Below are 8,902 nucleotides of genomic sequence, written 5' to 3'. Positions count from 1 at the left end.
AGTGTTTATTCTGACAGCACCCATTTACTGCCAAGGATCCCTTGGTGAACAAGTATTGTAATGCTAAATTTCCCAAAAGCTGTTTCGATGAAGAAACAAACTTATCTACATTTGGGATGGCCTGAGGGTAAGTAAATCTTTAGCAAATTTTTGTTTTTGGGTGAATTACGCCTTTAAAAAATCTTTAAAAAAGGCAATTCTTGCAAAAGAAGCTTTGCTCTTTCCGTCTTTGTTGTAGGATGCTTCAAGTCTACTTTTTTGCCTAGTGCCAAGTGCTTCATAATAGCTGTGGTCTGCTTTCTACTCCTCATACTGTCCTGTAATCATCCTGCCCTCTGTTGTCTTCAATGTTTTGTTTCACTCATAAATATGCCACAATAAGGTAAAGTAGGACATAACTTTAATTTCACATGGACATCATGGCATAAAGGAAAGTGATTTGTAACATATCTGACTGTTAGGTGTATATAGCACACAAAAATGGCAAAATGTTTCCCAAATTGCCAGGCCATATGATCGGATTTACGCAGTTACCAGGTTCACAGGTTTTTATAGGTATGATGGGGAAAAGTCATGTCTACGAGGTACTAATCAGGGCTTCTAGGAAGAATCCATTGGACTAGACAAAGTTTGCTATGTTTAAGTCCATGCTTAATTGCAAGTTAATGGGATATCCTGAGCAAAGCTGTGTAGTCCACTTTATGTCTGTGACATAATCACTACTTTTAACTTTTGGATGGATTGTAATTCTAGCCACACAATTTTGACATATTTTCCACAAATTCCTTTACTGTTGTCTGTATAGTTCCCTGGACCTGCTATTGTTTTAGTTCTCACTGAAATGTTTGACATAGTACTATAAATCAGTTCGGACTTATCTATCCTTAAAGGGAACAACTTGAGGGTGAATAAATTATGACAGAATTTTCATTTTTGGGTGAAATAAAAGTTATTTTAAATTGTCAAATATTTCACAATATTAAATTTTCCCTCTGTATATAATCAAATAAAATCAGTCTTGGTGAGCATAAAAAAAATCTGACCAATCCCAAATATCTGAAGGTATAGTGAATATAAAAGGAGAAATAAATAAATTAATTTAAATTTAATTAATGAATCCTCACTAAGACTTCAACAACCTGAGCCTTTATATAAAATGTATTTACTTTAACATACTCTAATGAATTACGTAAAATATTTTTTCTTAGTTGTTTAAAAGGTACAGTGAGGAAAAATATATTCATTGTTACCATCAACAGACTTTTCTTTAATGTTTTAATCTAAATTAATTTTCAGAAACATGATTAAAAATCTTACCAATCCCAAGTTTTCAAAGGTATGGCCTATTCTAGCTTTGGGCAGTTTTAGGTACAGTCATCTGAAGTCAGATATATCATTTAGTTTGTTTATTATATTGTCCTTTGCCACTGGCCTGTGTAAATATTGTAAATAAGCGCTCGGTGAGGTATTTTCATTTGACAATTTCACAGTTAAGAACATTGGTATCTTAAAACAACTGCAGTAGGTTATGGTATTTCCCCTTTAGCCCTTCAAATACTCCTGAGTAAGTAAAATGACTATGATGAAAAAGCTCAGTGATAGAGAGTTGAGTTTTGACACGTGCAAGCTGCCCGTCAGTCCGCTTGTGTGGAGCTCTTTAAATTGTCCGTCAGTGCGCGCGCGCGCGCCTGTGTCCGTGCTGAGACTAGCGCTAGAGGAGGCAGCAGTGGCGCATCTCACATATCCGCCGCTGGAATATAACGGCTGCTTTAGGATGTGAACGGGTCTCGGCCTCGTCAACGGCCAAAGCTTCTGTTTTCCCATGACAAACAGATGCGAGAAGAGAGCGAGCGCGACCGAGAGTGAACGGTACAGGGGCGCGGAGAGGTCCTCGGTATTATTATCGGGGTTGTCGGAGCCGTATTTGTTTTGCTCGCGGAGATGAGGCGGGGGGCAGCGAGTCGCTACAAAATCGTTGGGCTCCAGCCAAGCATTGCTCTGTTTTAGCACCTACTTTATATAGCGCCGCGCTTGCGTTTTCATCGTCAACTGACTCGTTTGATCGTCACGGTTTGCATCGCAGAAAAATAATGCAGCTGTCTCAAGGACATCTGTGAGATTTGCGGACTGCTGTTGCCGCTGCCATGACAGACGCAGGCTTTACCGAGCAGGCGGTGTGAGAGAAGCACGGCCCCAGCTGCAGCAGCACGGCCGATGTGGGCTGCGTTTACCGGGGAGATTAAATCTGTAAATACTTTTCGCGTTATTCCTCTTTAATCGTGTGCATTCTCAGGGATAATGTCCTCTCGGTCTGCTTTATCGTCTGCGAACGACCGGAGCACAGATCATGTAAGTATCATCATTTCAAATGAATTATTATTGTTGTAATATATAATCTCAGCGCCCCGTTTCCACTCATATCCTACAACGCCCAGTATTGAACCGTCATTTTTGCAGCCTGATAGCCTACATTCATTGCCTGATATCGTTCATGGGAGGATGGAGAGGCAGGATACAGTGGCCCATGTACGCGTAGCAGGTTCTTTGGCTAAATGGGCCGCATCCTTGAATGTGCAAAGCAGCAAAAGATTCGCTGCGAAGCGCGCAGGCAGTAGAGCTCAGGCCATCCGCATAGTGTACACATCAGCGCATCATCTGCGCACTAGCGCCATGCGCTCTCAGCGCGCTCTTCTCCTAGAGAGCGGTTTTGCTTCATTGGCAGAATTTGCGGGAGAAAAGCTAGGAAACGTTCTGTCTCTGCAGATTAGGGAATGAATGTAACTATGAATCAACTAGGGAGGGCGGAGGGGGTTTTTAGCGTTAGCTGTGGTCTGCCGTTCGCGTATAGCACCGCGCTCCATAAACAGACGCACTGGCTGGTGTAGTGGCCTACCAGTTCTGCGCCAACAAATGACACTGTGGTTCATGAACTGACCTAGACTTGTGTTTGCTAATGTATTATTATTATTATTATTATTATTATTATGTATTGTTGCTTTATTAGTAAACCAAATCTAAAACAATTATTGTTTATTAAAAAAACACTCATGTGATGGTAACACTCAGTAAATATATCACTCACTATAAATTTGAAAGCTAGCACCAAGGTAAACGTTTCATGTAATTCATTAGAATGTGTTAAACTAACCATTTTTTATATAATGGACCTGGTTCTTGATGTCTTAGTTAGGAACAGATAATGCAGCTTTTTTTGCATTTGAACTTTGTCTGCCTGAAAATATATAAACTAATTAATTCCTTTCTATTTATATATATAGATTTTTAAAAAGTTTTTGAAAGAAGCCCCTTATTCTTACAAATGCTGCATTTAATCAAAAATACATTAAAACAGTAATATTATTACAGCTTAAATTAACAATTTTTTAAGTGATTGCAAAGCTTTATTTTCAGCAACCACCTCAGAATCTTCAGTGTCATGATGCTTCAGAAATTATTGTAATATGCTGATATGGGGCTCAAGAAACATTTCCTATTGTTATCAATGTTGTCTTTTAATTTAAAAAATTCATTCAGACTCCATTGTTCTTTAGAACTGCCAAAACAATCACAGGATTCTGGGATACATCTAAAAGGATAAATCTATGCCATCAAAAACCATCTTGATGAAGGCATCTTAGTATGTGACAAATGTATATGCATGTACCTTGTTGAGCCAGAACTGGACTAAGATTATTTAACACCCACCTATGCTCTCTCCTGGCTGGATTTTCCCCAAGAGACGCTTTTCATAAGAACTATGATAATTATCTTTCTTTCTTTCTTTTTAAATAAGAATGAGAGCTAGTGCACAGTATGTGCTATTTGGCATATTTTGTATATAGTGTGTGTGAGGTACTGTAGAATCCAGCAGGAGCAGGGCAGGGCATCGTGAGTAATTTATTCAGTCCCTGAGCTGTAATCTTGTGGTCAACGGTGCAGATGGGGACCTGGGCATGTTTTGATTTTTGTCTTGGAAACTTTACCAGATGTTAGCCTGAGTGTTCAGGGCTCAGTCAGGTTTAAATGTGCTAATCTAAATAGAAAGTTTAGTTTCAGCGGCGACAGACTAAAACCCCCATGGCAAAGTAAGTTAATCCTGTATTATAGGGCAGAATTACTCACACACCAATGCTGACCTCCGTTTTCCCGCACACTCTCGTCTACCATCATTACATTAATAATCTTAATGATAAAAATTTAGTTTTCATGTTTATTATAAGCAAGCTGAATTATCTTAATTTCCCCTTACATTTAGGTATTTCTTCATAATTTTAGACCCTTAAATTGCACATATGCCATCGGTGAAATGTTAAATAAATGTAACTGTTTTGGCCCTTCAAAACTTGTATCGGTTGTCAAAATTTTGATGCATCATTAGTGAACATTGTTCTTTTTAGAAATGCTCAGAATACAGTTTAACCAATCAATCAATCAATCAATCAATCAATAAATTCTAACTGTGAGATGCTACAACAGTTGTGTGGCTCATCTATATACATGTAGACTGATTTTTTTGTTTAAAGTAAGAGCTTAAACAGTAAACGAGTTTCCTACTTGAAACTCTCCCATTTAGTTTCTTTCTTAAAGGCAAAATATGTAAGATTTTTGTATTAAAATATCCAAAAACCACTAGAACAGTGTTATATATTTTGCTGACTTGTGTACTTACACTATCCCAAATGTTTCGAAGAATGTTTAAATCCAGAGAAAAAAGCAATTTTATCTAGTGACACGGACCGTGTCCATAGTGTCATTGTGTCGCCTGCTAATGACGTCATAACCCCTCGATTTCCGGTTTTGTTTTGTAGAAAACATGGAAACACCAAAGACGCTTTAGTATGTTGTGCGTTTTAATAGACCGGTGATGACTGCACAGAGTAGCATAATAACAGAACTTTCAAATGTATCTAGTATGATAAAACAAAACAGCGCTGCTTTTTTTCCCCACATACGCACGACCGGAAGAGAAGCGGAAGCGGTCGACTGTGGCATAATAAAAGCTCCGCTGCTTTCGAGCCGTGTGTCACGCTCGTTCAGCGGCCTCGTTTCGCTTCGACGGCTTTCAGCCTCACCCTGCTTCATTCTACTACATTAATAAATCATTAGCTAGTTGAAGTCAAAAATATCAATGGTAACATAGTTATTTCAAACCTAATTAATGTATGGAAACAAATCAAGGTATATTTGAAAATTCCAGATTTATATTTGGATATCCCAATCTGTAATAATCATGCTTTTCCTCCGGGGTTACATGATAAGATCTTTTTTCAATGGAAACATATGGGTATAGTAACAATACAAGATCTTTATTGGGAAGGTACATTTAGTTCTTTTGAACAACTAAAACAATACTATGCTCTTGTTCCTGCTCATTTTTTCCGTTATTTGCAAGTCCGAGACTTTGTTAGGAAGCACAGTACAGACTTCAAATCTTTGAATTTAAATCCAACTTTAGAAAGTATTGTTAATGTACACCCTGGTGCTAGTAGTACAATTTTTACAAATTATTGGTAGAAAAGGTGGACAATAACACATAATAAAACATGATTGGGAAGAGGAAATGGGTTTTAATATTCATGAAAACATTTTAAATCCAACTTTAGAAAGTATTGTTAATGTACACCCTGCTAGTGGCACTGTGTCAAATTTTTACAAATTATTGGTAGAAAAGGTGGACAATAACACTCACAAAATAAAACATGATTGGGAAGAGGAAATGGGTTTTAATATTCATGAAAACATGTGGGATGAGTGCTTGAGAAATGTACATACATGTTCTGTGAATGCTAGATATAATTTGATTCAGTTCCAGGTAATTCATAGGCTTCATTATTCTAAATTAAAACTTCATAAAATTTATCCCACGATTTCCCCACTCTGTAATAAGTGTAAAACATTAGAAGGCACCCCGTTTCATTCTTTATGGTCATGAAGTAAAATTCAGCCATTTTGGAAATGTATATTTAAATTTCTTTCTGAAGTGTATTCTGTCGACTTGGAGCCTGAGCCTTGTATTGGACTTTTAGGTGCAGAAAATGCCTTTTGCAGTAAATATCAAACACAGGCCATTTCGCTCTGCATGTTACTTGCAAAAAAATGATCTTACAGATGGGGAAAGCAGATTCTGTCCCTACTTTTGAGATGTGGGCAAGGGAACTGGGAAATATGTTACATTTGGAAGAACTGAGATTTATATTAAAAGATAAATTATCCATTTTCATCAAGATCTGGAAACCAATAAGACTGTTCTTACAGGCAGACTGAATATATTGGATTACATCTCTTTTAATCAAACTGTCTGAAGATACACTATTTGGATAGCTGTTGTTGCCGTTCATCAGGATAAAAGATTGTATGTTAACACTTTGTTGCTCATGTACAACATTCCTGATTTTAAAGCACTTGAAGTAACCTTTACTCCTTTTTTTGGGGGGAGGGGGGGGGGGGTTAATATAAAGCTTTAATATTCTTGGCTCAAAAGTCATGTGTTACAGCTAAGGGTGCTTGATGTCGTATTTTTCCCGTATTTGTGACATTGTGTGTGTTGTTTCAAGAAAATTTAAATAAAGATTTAAAGAGATTTAAAATGAAAAAAAAAATAAATAAAAAAATAAAATAAATAATTAGCTCATCCATGAACATGATTTCTGCCCGAGTCCCGTCGGATTGCGTCGACTGTGGGGATGAAGACCACAACTCCCATGATTCCACCCTCAATCACAGCCTCATCAAACTACTTGCCTCTTTGTTTATTTTGAATACGCGCCCTCTAGCTGTGAAAAATACATATTGTGCCTCCTAACTCTTCTATTCTACAATTAATTTGGTTGTTTCTACATGCAATTTCTGAAATATGAGATAATCACTTTAGTCCGTTGGTCTGGCTAGAGTCACAGGCAGGTTTTTCTTCTTTCTGGTTGCTTCACCATCAACATGTATTCTCCAGTTTAGTCTAATCCATTTTTTCCCCCAAATTGAACTTAATTAATCTTGAATGTTCTCTGTGTCTGTCTCTCTGTCCAGCATGCGTCTCTGGTGGCGAGTCGTTCAGAGAAAGGGACGAATGTGTCGAGTCGTTCACTGGGTGCGAGATGTCGTAACTCAATGGCCTCTTGCTCAGATGAGCTGCCACACATCGGAAACTACCGGCTCCTTAAAACCATCGGCAAGGGCAACTTTGCTAAAGTCAAACTAGCCCGCCACATCCTCACGGGCAAAGAGGTGAGAGAGAAAGACTGTGAGAGAGAGCGTTTACATACAGTAGGTAAAACCAGAAGCGTGTGATAAGATGTTGGTACAGGAGCTGCTGTACCTGTATGTATTGTGTCTCATTTTCATCAGAGCACTTGTGAGCTGTAATTCTTTGGGTGGTATATTTTTAAAGTGGTCCAGCTTAAGTGCGAAAATTTCCACACCCACGTTTACTTTTTATAAACCAAAGCTGATATAGTGGGCAGCAGAGAGCAATTTCTTAGTGGGCAGCAGAGAGCTTTAATAATCTTAATCACAATAAATTGTGATGTTTAAAGAATCATGCTGACATAGTGTTAAAATATTTAAAGTTCTAGATTTTTTTAGAATTATGTTTAAATACCATAACAGAGATTTTAAATACTCTTGGACCAATAATAGTGAATTTATGTGTGGTAGTCTGGAGCCACGTATACATTTTTGGGAGTGACGACTGCATTTAAATGCAGATGGAAACCCCATAAATTATGGTTGTGTGTGTATACAGAATACAATCGTCACTCCAAGATTCATGATGGTTGACATAACCACAACGTCATTGTGGCTATAAATAGGTAACATGGATGCTAAAAGTTTTGTGCCATCTGTTTTTGACCAAAGAACAGGTTCTAATAAAATACCCATCAACAGAGTGTTTTGTTTATGCTCTTTTTGCTGCTACTAACAGCATGTGCTCTGATTGAACTGTACAGTGTGAGTTGTCTTTAGACCACATGGCTGGTGGGAGCAGCTACATTGGAGAGAGACAGACTGGCATGTGAATTTGCAAATGAGTCAAGACACATGGCTCTGTCTCTGACTAGCGCCACACGAGAAGAAAAGAGACCTAGATGCACTTTTAATTACATCACTGCATTAACAGTTTGGTTCTATGCACACTACTCATGAATAAATTAAGTTATCACTACCTAAGATTTTTAATCTGTTGAATGTGGTTGTCACTCCCGTAAACAAATAAAACTCAGAAACAAGGTGTACTTTTAACATCCTGACACAGATTTCTTTTCATATACTGTATTATTATGATATTTTCAGTTTTTTTTTGTGAATTCTAATAATGGGGTCAAATACACTACTGTTAAGAAGTGTGGATTATTTTTGAAGGCAAGTAATACTTTTATTCAGCAAGGATGCATTAAATTAATCAAACATGATATTAAAGATATTTATAATAGAAATAAAAAAATCTTTCAAATAAATGTTGTTCTTTTGAAATTTCTATTCACTAAAGAATCCTGAAAAAATGTCACAGTTTTATCACAAAATAATATTTAGCAGCACAACTGTTTTCGACATTGACAACATTGATTTGAACATCTTTGATAATAAGAAGTGTCTTTGAGCACCAAATTAACATTAGAATAATTACTAAAGGATCACTAAAGACCGGAAAAAATGGCTGCTTAAAATTTATCTTTGCCATCACAGCAATGATTATTTTAAACTAATAATATTTTATAATAATTTTTTCAGTATTTTTGATAAAATATATTTTTGAACAGTAGTGTATATATTCTCATTTATTGTAACCAATAATTTTTTTATCTGGTTGCCCTGTCTAGCAAGTTTCTTTTGATAAAAGCATCTGCTAATGAATGTCAGATGATGCTGTATCAGGTTTGATCACAAACAATCAAGAGGTTTTTTTTGG

General features: G+C 36.9%; 1 pseudogene; it reads left to right on the top strand.

Moving 5' to 3' along the window:
- The first annotated feature begins 1,690 nt into the window (after positions 1-1,690).
- LOC107548481 (MAP/microtubule affinity-regulating kinase 4-like) overlaps positions 1,691-8,902 on the top strand; it is a 24,226-nt pseudogene continuing 17,014 nt past the window's right edge.

The sequence above is a fragment of the Sinocyclocheilus grahami genome, unplaced genomic scaffold (genome assembly GCF_001515645.1).
Source record: "Sinocyclocheilus grahami isolate Dianchi unplaced genomic scaffold, SAMN03320097.WGS_v1.1 scaffold348.1, whole genome shotgun sequence".
NCBI lineage: Eukaryota > Metazoa > Chordata > Actinopteri > Cypriniformes > Cyprinidae > Sinocyclocheilus > Sinocyclocheilus grahami.
This window is presented reverse-complemented; position numbering and strand designations above follow the sequence as displayed.